Source organism: Hyperoodon ampullatus, assembly GCF_949752795.1.
Source record: "Hyperoodon ampullatus genome assembly, chromosome: X".
Taxonomy (NCBI): Eukaryota; Metazoa; Chordata; class Mammalia; order Artiodactyla; family Ziphiidae; genus Hyperoodon; species Hyperoodon ampullatus.
This window is the reverse complement of record NC_136913.1, coordinates 6,347,407-6,359,713: the sequence shown is the minus strand read 5'-3', so window position 1 is coordinate 6,359,713 and position 12,307 is coordinate 6,347,407.

Below are 12,307 nucleotides of genomic sequence, written 5' to 3'. Positions count from 1 at the left end.
AGTAACATCTTCTGAACCACAAGTCATCCTCTCTCTAACTCCCTATGCTAACCTGAAATTAAACAGGGTGAAGGTATAATAGGGGAAAGAGACCATTTCTAAACTCCCAGTATCTAGGGTATATTTTCAGAAAGTTGAGTTACATTTTAGCTGAACAGGGGAGAATCGTGGCTTAAGATTTGGAAGTACTATTTTTAGAATGTAGAAAGTTTAATATATCTAGTTAATACTTACTCTTGCTTAGATAAAATGCTACTCAGTTATTAGTGGCTTACCAAAATATTTATTGCTAATTAAGTTCTAATTCTCAGGGTATATGCCTTAGTGTTCAAGAAGTATTTTTAAGTTTATTACTGTACCTGCAGCTGTTTAGCTTTGATGTTGTTTTGGCGAGTCATCCAAGATATCTCATTTCTCAATTTATAAATATCCTATGTAGATATTTGTAAATTGAGGGATATTTGTAAATTGTTGTGTATGGGAGGCGTACACAACAGAAAAGTGTACCACGAGCTCCATTTTAATTTCTCTATTGTAAGAGAAATAATAAATTCTACTCAGAATAGATAGGAAATTTGTTCAGTGTACTTCACTTAACAAGCTTTTACATTTATATTATCTCATAACAAAGAGAGTCAGGGCTGCTATCTGTACACATGAACATACCTGAGTCCCTATAAGCTGCAGGAGCCCCAGGAGTTAGATTTCTTCATCTCATCTCTGATTCTGAAAGATACTCCAAGGAGATGAACTTGACGTTTCTGTAACTTTGAATGTAGTATCCCATATCACAGAATATAACAGAAGGCCTGGAAAAAAACACAGAGAACTAATGCTTTAGTGACAGTTGGCAGAAGAGTCAACTCTGTTGTTTGGTTTCCCAGCTATTCAGGTTGTCCCGTCTTGGTACTAGAACATGGTGGAGGTGAAGTCAGTTATGATTTTAGGTATATAATATAGCGTAATGAAGAAGGACACTAGTTCCAAACAATATAAATTTTATCTCTTTCAGAAAGGTTGTCTGACAACCTTCTTTCCATTAGTAGATTGTCATTGACTACATTCTCTCATTTCTAGAAATTGACTTGTCTGATTTTCAAATAATCTTGTTCTTTTCACGTAGTGCCCTATTTTTTTTTTTTTTTCTTTTTTTTTTTTTGCAGTACGCAGGCCTCTCACTGTTGTGGCCTATCCCGTGGCGGAGCACAGGCTCCGGACACGCAGACCCAGCGGCCATGGCTCACGGGCCCAGCCACTCCGCGGCATGTGGGATCCTCCCGGACCGGGGCACAAACCCGCGTCCCCTGCATCGGCAGGTGGACTCCCAACCACTGCGCCACCAGGGAAGCCCGTGCCCTATTTTTTTTGGTTGTTGTAGTTTCTATTCCTTTTTTAAAATCTGTATTAGACATAATAAAAGGAACTTAATCTTTAAGTAATTATCTCAGTTTTTAGGGTACAAATGATCTCTTTCATAGTGGACCCTTTCATTGTGGACCTTTACATTTATTATGAGTTCGTCTTCAGTAGGGGTAGTTTTTTCCCTTCGTATTCCAGGTCAGGTCCTGGAGGAACTTCATAGAATGATTTTGCATCTGCTTCTGCTGTGACTGATGAATTTTTTTTTGTTTTGGGATTCTCACACCATGCAGTTAATCCACATTTTGACTGTCATTTCTTACATAAGTGATTTCCCCCAACTCAGAAGTCCAGGAGGGTGGTTATAGTATACTTCCCTCTAGTAGGAAGTTTTTCTAGTCAATCTTTAGTGCACAGACAACTCCATTAGGTTTAATTCTGTCCTGTCACCTCATTAAGACCCAAGGCTACATCCCCTATTCCACTAAACCCTCATCTCTTATTCCCTGATGTACACTCTGTTCCAATAACTCTTTCCCCTCCCCTGAATTGAGAATCCGCTGTTATCACCTGAAAGTGGGAAGGGTAACTGTAGTCAGTTGGGATTATTTAATGACATTACCCAGGACATGACACAGCTTCTACGCTTATGCCTGCCGAGGGCTTGTGTCCACATGGGAATATCCATTCTCAGTTCCCACTGAGCAAGGACCTCTCCAGGAGAAGGAGCCTGAAAATCTCTTGCATTTCTTTAGTACAGTAGCACACACTCAGACACAGGGCAGAGTGCTCAGAGCCTAGAAAAAGTACGTAAGCATTAACGCAAGTTCCTACAAAAAAAGGGCAGCCTTTATAGAATATTCTGTTAATGGAGTTTATATTGGTACACGTGTGATACCAAGATACCCACAGATTCTGTCCAGCTGGTCCTGAAAAAGATATCTGTCATAGCTCAACAGGCTACAGATTTCAACAAATATTCTTGAGATCATTACTAGCAGATGAGAGTCTGCCCTTGAAAGCGCTTGTGAACTGCCATTGAGGGAGAACCATAGTGACGTAGCAGATAGGCAATGGCTTTGCAACATCATGGTTTGACCATTACCTTGAAGAGTGTTAAGATGTCACTCCAGCCCTACACGTGGCTAATATTTTTCATTAGCATTTCAGAGCTTAAGGAAGTTTCATAATTCCAGTAGAGGCCACAAAGAAACACAAAAATGCAGTTAAGAATGCCAGCAATCCTTGGAGAAATTAAAGTCAGACTGTGGTACAGTGTGATTTCAAAGAACTAAGACCTTCAGGGCAAGTGAACCAGAGAACAAGGCTCTCTAGATAATGGATGTCTGGAGAAGCTCTGGACAGTCTTAATCACACGTGTAGTTAGTCTTCTTCAACAAGAAAGCATGAAGCAAATGGAGGTGTTGGAATACAGCTGATCACTTCGCACTGAAATACTAAGTATCCCATTAGACTTCATATGTCCAACTCCAAGGAAATATTTTGAACTTTGGACTTCCAGAACTACATATTAATATTTATGTTGTTTTAAATCACTAAATTTGTTGTAATTTGTCACAGCAGCCATAGGAAACCAATAACCAACATCTACAATATGATGTATTTTATTTACTTTGTCTGTTATCTATCTTCCACTGCTAGAATGTGGATGCCAGGAGGGCATAGAATTTTGACTATTTTATTTCTTACTGTGGCCCCAACGGTTGGGCCATGGCTTGGCATAAACCAAGTTCTCCATAAATACTTTTCAGTGGGTGTCATGATGAGAGGCTGGCTTGCGTGTCCATACAGGTTTAAGAAGTCCACCAACATGCCTGTTGCAGACAGGTTCGTTTATTATTCCTTTCACTTGCGTTAGGATCACAGTAAACATTAAGAACTACTGCTTCCGAGTCTGAGTTATATGTGTTTAAGATCTATAATTCACATCTGCTAAATATGCGGGTTATTTAAGTTAATTTCTATCAAGTTTCTCTTGTTTATATTTCAGATGTGTATGGGTATTTAAATAAAACTGATTCTCCCTGCAGTGAGGGAAGCATTTTTGAAATTTGTGGACCATGATACAGACAGGTTTTAAGGACAAAAGGAAAATTTAGAGTCATCTTATTTAAAAATACTTCTTTATCAGTTACGACTGTGTCCATCTGGGCTTAGAGAAGGTTAGCTGTGTGCATTTTTCTCATGGGCTCACTTTCGTCATGAATCTTGTTAATGACTCCATAGAGAGGACGCCTCTTCATGCGAAGCCCTGGTGAATCTAAGAATTGCCTTTGGTGGAGCGGAGTTTGCAAGCATGCTGGTAATTTCTTTTTCAGGGGCCCAGCCTGGATGTTTTGTAAAACCAGCTCTCTTTGAAAGCCGTCAAGTGAGAACTAAGAAAGCATAGTCCACAGTTAAACAGGACAAAACCTCTGGCAGTTCCTTTGAGGAGCAATGTTTTTTGCCAGCCAAGGCACCCCCTGTCTTTGTCTCTGGACTCTCTGTCTGTCTGTCTCTCTCATAGTTTGTTTTACCGGCCGTCCACTGGAATTTGGCAGGCTTTAGCTAAGAACCTTTGATTTAAACATAGCTTTCATTATTGTGACATATATCCCACTTTGAATATTCATTGCTTTAGTATGTTGCCTTGTCTGAAATAATGCTATTCTTCTTCTTTTGTTTTGTTTTTTTTTTCTCCCAGAATATGGATCTTTCATAGCCTTCTGGCAGTGTTGCAATTTTTATTGTTATTCAGTGAACTTAGAATGCTGTCTGTGCTGCTTCACAAATTGGTTTCCGTCTATTTGCTTCCATCCTTTCCATGCAGTTTTCTGCTGAGGTGATTGCACTGTTGTGCTTTGTTCCAGAAAGTTCATTCCAGTGGAAATGGGGACATCTTGATGTGATCCTTCCCTTCAGCAGCAGAGACATCCACTGCGTCACCCGGCTTGTCCCTGGCTTACCAGTTGTCCTCAGGGGCAGCCTTAACCCAAAGTCTTTGGTTTCAGAGGCTTTGTTCTTATGGAGGGAAATCAGGGCTGCGTGGAATGAGACCCCCACAGGCACACACCTGAACAGTATTAGAGCAAACGTAGTTCCCGTGTTGAAAGAAAATGGAGCTGTTTCTGGGACACGAGCTTGATTCCTGTGTTTCTGCAGATAGCTGCTACCCACCATCCAGGGAGATGAAGTCTTAATTCACCGTGTAGGCCGCACTCAGGAGGGACATCTTGCATAGCCCCTGGCTTCATGTGCTTCATTTCTACTATTGTGTCAGCTGCTGTGGGCATGCAAGTGAGGATTGTTTATGAGTTTTGCAAGTGTATCCTAGGCTGTGACCCCTAGAATAATTTTACTATCTTCATGTTTCATTATGGATAGATTTGTTGGAGAACTGGGCTACAGGACAACTGAGTTACCACTTCCATTTGGGATTTTAATTAGCTTAGTTGTGATTTATGTGGATGAACTAAAAAGTTCATCTGTAAACAGTGCTGTGATTGAACTTAGCCAGTGCCAGGTTAAACTGGCTTCATCTACTACCAAGTGGACATGTTTTTAGTGCTTTGGCTTTTATTATGTTTTCTTAAAACTGATAACAAAAGAGTAAAACCATAACAAAAAACCCTTCCAGACCATACCAGACCCCACAGCTGCATAAATGATAGGCAAGATGAACGTTACAGTTATAGCCTCCATTTGAACCAAGTAAAAAAATATGCAGGAATTATTTTGGTCTGGAATGAACTTTTTTTTTTTTTTTTTTTTTGCGGTACGCGGGCCTCTCACTGTTGTGGCCTCTCCCGTTGCAGAGCACAGGCTCCAGACACGCAGGCTCAGCGGCCATGGCTCACGGGCCCAGCCGCTCCGCCGCATGTGGGATCTTCCTGGACCGGGGCACGAACCCGTGTCCCCTGCATCGGCAGGCGGACTGTCAACCACTGCGCCACCAGGGAAGCCCTATAGCCCTTTTGATATTAATATGTTGATCGCTACTAAAATGTTCAACATATATACTCTTTGACCCTGCCATCCCAGCTTGGAGCTTCATCCCTAGAAATAAAGCTCAGTAAGTAAGGACTGGTGTTTCAGGATATATAGTGACCCTTGTTCAAGCTGACAAGAACCCAGAAACAAAGAACATGCCCTTCAACAGGGAAGTTAGACTAAATTAGAATATATTGACAACACGGCGTCTCATGTCATGCAGCCACTCAAAAGGGTGAATTTGAATATATCAGCTGGCGTACAGGAAGTTCTGCAAGACATTTTTGAGGGAGAAAAGCAAGAAGCAGAAAGGTGTATATAATGTTCCATTTTTATAAAACAAGGACAAAATTCCGTGTGCACGTGTATGATTAAGTATGAAGAAGAACGTGGAAAGATATACTGTAGATTCTTCACATGGGTTACCATGGAGGGAAGTGGCAGCAGAGTGGGCGGTAAAGAGGAATGGTGTGGACGGCAGATAGAAGACAGGCGAAATGGCGTACACACATACACACACACAGAAGGCTGCTGAAACCGTGAACTAATATGTGTGAGATAATCACATTTGGGCATTATGTAAAATTGTATATATATATATATATGTATAAAAAGATATTAAAGTAAAATAAATTGACAAGAAAGACCTTTGTTAAGGCAGAAAAAGAGTGCTGCAGTGAAGGCCCAGGACTGGGGGAGGAAGATAAAGAGGCTGCCTCTTGTCTCATTGCCTTCCGGGTGGTGGGCGTGGGCATGGGCCGGCTATGAGCGTCCTCTGGAACTTTGTCTAGCTGCCTTCTCCATACCTGGTGATGGTGGAGAACACCGCAGTGCATTTCCCCCTCTTCTCAGGGGCACTGTGTGCGAATTGGCCCCATGTAGTCAGTATTTCTGGAGAGTCCATGGTGAGGACTGCAGTGCTGTCTCTTGTACTTGGTAAGCATACATTGATTACCAGCTGGCTGCTGGGTGCCATGCCACACACCGTCCTCACACAACTGAATATGCAACCCTGGCCTCGAGCTTGCTCATGGATTTGCTCAACCTTAAAAAGGAACCTTAAAAACAAGCAGAACAAGTAAAAACGGAGCTTCCTTAAGAAATGGAGCTGTTGAGTAAATTTCGCTGATCTTTTGAAAAAGAGAAGAAAGGAAAGGCGGACTCTTCTCTGTCATTCTCTAACGTGGAGGAGCTGACCTTAGTGAAAAGCAGTTTTCGGTGTGTCATCCCTGTATTTCACTGTGCTTAAAGACATCGTTGTTGCTCAATTAGCTTTAAATAGTGCAGAGGCAGGCGCCGGGTTTATAGACTTGTTTCTGTACCATCTGAGTGCAGTTAACATGCCTGTTCCAATCAGGTGAATAATGCACAAGCCATTGCTTTATTTTTGCTTCCATTTGTGGAATCATAAAAAACCCCAAACCCTAAAAACCATAAAACAAAAAACCCCCAGACCAAAAACTGCCCCCACAAGTTGCAGCCAAGTGTTGAGTTTGAGTGACCTTAGCAATCTTAAAGGGTCTTGCTTCCCCTCCTGTTAGAGGGTGGGAGGCTGCTTGAAGACTGGAACATCCAGGATGATAGCTGCGGTAATTTCAGCGTTTGCTCACCCCTTCCCAACCCCGGCCCCAGAGCCCTGCCTGGTGAAGCGCTCAGGCCTTTGTCTAAAGCACCATGTCTTCGGCCTGTGCTTTACCATTTGGGGAACATGGATCTAGGCCAGCTGTTTCCACGTCAGATGAGGCATGTTGGTGAAGTCACCTGACCAAGCCTGCATAGTGAGTGAATGAGGAATAGATGCAGGTGAAGGAGTTGACTGTGCACCCTTGAAACCCGTACTGTCTAGCCAGCAGCGATACGGGGCTTCCGAGCACTTGAAAAAGCATGAGTCTGAATTGAGATGTGACCTAGGTGCAAAATACACGTGAGGACTTCCAAGATCTCATGAAAAAGCAGTGTAAACTACCTGTCAGTAATCTCGTATATCGATTACATGTTCAAATGATAAAATGTTGGATACGTTGGGTTCAGTAAAATGTATTATTAAAATACATTTCACATGTTTCTTTTGGCTTTTAAACGTGGTTACTAGAAAACTTAAAATTACATATGTTCCTCACCTTATATTTCTTTTAGAGAACACTGCTTTAAACAGCACTGACTCTTCTCTACCGAATTCCTACTCAAAGCATCTTCTTGTGCTATTCATTCATTCATTCACCCACTCATTCACTAGCAGAGGTTACTTGTTTGGGGTGAGTTTGTATGATGTTTTGGTGATTTGTTTTCAATCCCCACTATTTGGGAACATATCACACTAATCTTTAATCACTGGAATAATTGTCGTGAGCAAGTCGGAGGTTTAAGAAAACTGTTCACCCAGCGACAAAAAGGAACCCCAGGCACGGTAGCCATGCTTTCAGGGGCCACTTGGGGAACCAGACATGGCCAAGCACTGCCTGTGGGGAGGGACCCAGACACTGGAGACAGATGTCCTGTGACCCTCAGGGTGCTCAGTACAGATGGATGTCTTTGGTTGATGTGCAGTGGTCCTCTCTCCAGTTGTGCCCGTCCTCTCATTCTGAGTGTCTCCCCATCGAGGACATGCATCACCTGCTTTCTAATTCTCTCTAGGTCCACCTCCTCCACAGCCCACTCCACCCACACGGCTCTCCCACCTCTACTGCCGTGGGCTCCGGGCAGAGTTTTCCCACATCACCACGTTCTCACACGTCTGCCCTTTTGACCCTGCTCTTTCCTCCTCTCAGTCTGTCTTTTCCCATGTGGTCCCCTGGCAGATCCAGCCTGTCCTCAAGACTTAGCTCAGGCATCACATTCTCGACTTCACGGACGAAGTTAGGGTCTGTGGAACCTTCCAGAACTTGGCTCCGCAACGTGTGCTCCATGGACCAGCAGCAGCATCACCACCTGAGGGGCTGGTAGAAATGCAGACTCTTCAGACCCTCTGAAGAGCCCAGTCTTTCTGAATCAGAATCTTCATTTTAACAAGATGCCCAGGTGTTTTGGTTACACACTGAAGTTTGAGCAGCATCTCCCTAGAGCACCAGATTTACGCTGTAACTATGACACATACTATGTTGTTACCCTTCCTGAGCTGATTAGCATCCTCCACTAGGTTGCAGCCTGAGGTCTGAGGTCATCTGGTTCATCTAGGCACTTAGGATGCCTAGGAACTTAGTAATTTAATAAATGTATCTGAAGAGATAAAAAGACGTGGTTTCCAGTGGAAAGGGTTTGGCGGTGGATACAGATTGTGGTCAGTGGTGTATGCATAGGAAGTAGACTCTTGCAAGTGCTGGGATTGATCAGGGAGGTTACACACAGCAGCAAGAGAAGGCACTTTTGATTACAAACAGTGTCAACATTTAGGAAGAAGGTGATAGGTTAAAAAAAAAAAAAGAAAGAGATGCTATTGAAGTAGCTGGAGAGGGATCAGAAATATTGGAGGCAAGCCATCATGACAGAGAGGAGGAATGCTCGAGAAAGAAGGGGTGTTCAGTTACATGGAGAGCCCCAGGTCATTGACATTCAATGATGCTTAAACTTCTGGGTTTGCAGTGAGTTAGGAGATCTCACATGGTTTCACAGGGCTTTCATTCAAGTTACATGTGAGGAGGAGTGCTTGTCATGGGCTGGCAAGTGAACAGCAGGGGACGTGCGGTCATCTGGCCATGTAGGTCATGAGGAATTAGGACCCAAGTCTGAGGGCAGAGGACGGTCCAAGCAAGGCTTTCCTTAGGAAGGAGAAATCTGCGTGCTCTCTTCCCTACTGGAGTGTAAGCCCTTTACAGCAGCAGCCACAGCTTCAGGGTCGTTGTTTGTGCCCCCAGGCAGTCCGTTATCTGTAGGAACCCACTGTCTGTGTTGTAGTTGTCATGGATTGAATAAAAGATCCAAGGAGCACAATAGATAGGAGTATAGAAGTCCAAAAACAAGGGAGCAATTAAACGGCTGATTCAAAACGAGGTAAGAGGCAATTTCAGGGAGTATAGCTCAGATGTCCAACTGGGGCCAGGACGAGGGTGAGGCACGTGGGGCACCCCTTGAAATTTTGCACCCTAAGCACTTGTCTCACCCTCGCCACGGCCCTAATGGAAATATTTTTCTTTGAGATGACTGGGTTGAATACCCTTTGGGAGAGTTGACATTTTGCAAGTTTTTCAGAAATATAGCCCTTTCCTCTTTAGTATTCTACATCCTCTTCGCTCCAAATCAAATATTTATTTCATGCTGTCTCATTTCTTACCATAAGAACAAAAATTTTATGACTGAGGTTTTTTTGCAGAAGAGATTAACTACAGAAATAACCAACAATTTTAATATATCTGCATCAGGGAACAAGGCCATATTATCTTCAATTAACTAACGATGAGCTTCTTTTGTTAAGCCATATAATGAGTAATTTAGAGCTTTCAGCCTATCTTTGGAGGATAAAATGTTCCATGATGCTCAGAGTAGGCTTGCTCCTGAGAGACAAATTTAGAAAAATGTTTGTTCAATTTCATGATAAAGGCTATATTTACACCAGGGGAAAAAGTTGAGCATTTGGAAAATCTGTGCAGCATTGCTGTGGAATTCCTTCAGTTGTGTGGAATGCTTCATTTTTCTCTAAGCCCCAATTTAGCTTCGATTACATTACTATAAAAACAAAGCAGCAGGTTACAGAGGTTTTCAAGGGGTTTCAAAACCTGAGGGAAAATAGTGTACGTTTTTCTGGCCAACGTAGACTTTGTCATACTTGTTTTGATCATGAGGAGAGGAATAAGTATTGGGAAAGTGTTCCCCCCAAAAATATCGACAACAAAACTCCTGTTAAAGAAAGTGCATCATAACAACTCTTTTCTTCTGCTTCAAAAAATGTTGCCTTATGGCCAGTAGGGTCAAATGGCTTGAAAGTACTTCAAGAAACTAAGGTGTCACCTCTCATTTGTTTAAATATTTAAAGATGCTCCTTTCCGACCTAGCCGTATTTTAAAATTTGTACCGTTGTGATGTTATCCTTGATCACTCATATGACCTCAGTACAGAAATGGAGCGCTCTTCCATAGGTTTGCAATTATTAGTTTATTCACATGCCAGCAGAGAAGAAACCATCTGGATGTGGAGGTCAGGCAGCAAGGGATCCCTGGCAGGGCTTTTGAAAGACAGATTGGATGGAAAAAGCATCAATTCATAGAGAAAACTTATGGTAACAGTGACAGTTATTAGCCAGTGGACCCAGCTTTCTGGGGAGATCAAGTGACACGTAATAGAGAAAGGCATGAACTTCAGTATAAAGGGGTGAGAAAAGGGAAGTAAGGTAGAGAAGAGAGTGTCTGGGACTCTGTAAAGAACTGGCACGGCCCATGGCAAAACAGTGATTTGACCAAGTGTAGCTAACGGTTAAATAGTATTCATGGTCACCGATGTTCCGCTCCAGATATTCTCAACACATGCATCAAAAGTCAGAGGATAACTTTGCAATTTAATTTAGTTGTAGCTGTGTCCCCTATTCTGAATTGGATGAAAGATTCACTTATCAAGATGCTAAATAATTTAATGGTATTGAAAGTCTGGTAGTGTTGCTGTTGGCCAAAAGAGGAAGAGAGGGCCATGATTAATGCAAGAGGTGGTTCTCAGCAGGAAAGAGATAGGTGGGGAGAAAAATGGGAGAAAATGTACATGAAGGAATGATACAGGGAGAGATTATGAGTGACTGGGAAAAAGCCTGTGGCATCAGGACAGGTTGTGCGCAGGATGCTGAAAAATTAATACCACAGTCCTTGTCTACCAGACAGGGAAGTTGTGAGGTCTCATGGGAACAGTGTGGGTAGTGGTGAAGTAGACACTTGGTCAGTATACATCACAACTCAGTGGATCCCGAGCTGCATCTCATACATTGTTGTAACATCAATTTCTACATCCTAGTAAAATCCATTTCCTCCCAGTGGCCCACCAGGCCCTATGTGGTAAGCCGACTTTAAAGATGGCTCCTGGGGACTCCCCGGGTGGCACAGTGGATTAGAATCCACCTGCTAATGTACGGGACACGGTTTGATCCCTGGTCTGGGACGATCTCACATATTGTGGAGCAACTAAGCCCGTGCGCCGCAACTACTGAGCCTGCGCTCTAGAGCCTGCAAGCCACAACTACTGAGCCCATGTGCCGCAACTACTGAAGCCCACGCGCCTAGAGCCCGTGCTCCACAACAAGAGAAGCCACCACAGTGAGAAGCCCACGCACCGCAACAAAGAGTAGCCCCCACTCACCACAACTAGAGAAGGCCTGCGTGCAGCAACGAAGACCCAATACAGCCAAAAAAAAAAAAAAAAAAAAGGTTCATGTGTCGGGGACCTTCAGGACAGCAGAAGAGTAAGATGTGGAGATCACCTTCCTCCCCACAAATACATCAGAAATACATCTACACGTGGAACAACTCCTACAGAACACCTACTGAACGCTGGCAGAAGACCTCAGACCTCCCAAAAGGCAAGAAACTCCCCACATGCCTGGGTAGGGTAAAAGAAAAAAGAAAAAACAGAGACAAAAGGATAGGGACGGGACCTGCACCTGTGGGAGGGAGCCGTGAAGGAGGAAAGGTTTCCACACACTAGAAGCCCCTTCGAGGGCAGAGGCTGCGGGTGGCGGAGGGGGGAAGCTTCGGAGCCGCGGAGGAGAGCACAGCAACAGGGGTGTGGAGGGCAAAGCGGAGAGATTCCCGTACAGAGGATCGGTGCCGACCGCCACTCACCAGCCCGAGAGGCTTGTCTCCTCACCTGCCGGGGCGGGCGGGGGCTGGGAGCTGAGGGTCGGGCTTCGGAGTTCAGATCACAGGGAGAGGACTGGGGTTGGCTGCGTGAACACAGTGAGAGAGCGGCATGGACCTATAAATACTACCAGATGTAGAAGAGATAGCTAGTGGGAAGCAGCCGCATAGTACAGGGAGATCAGCTCAGT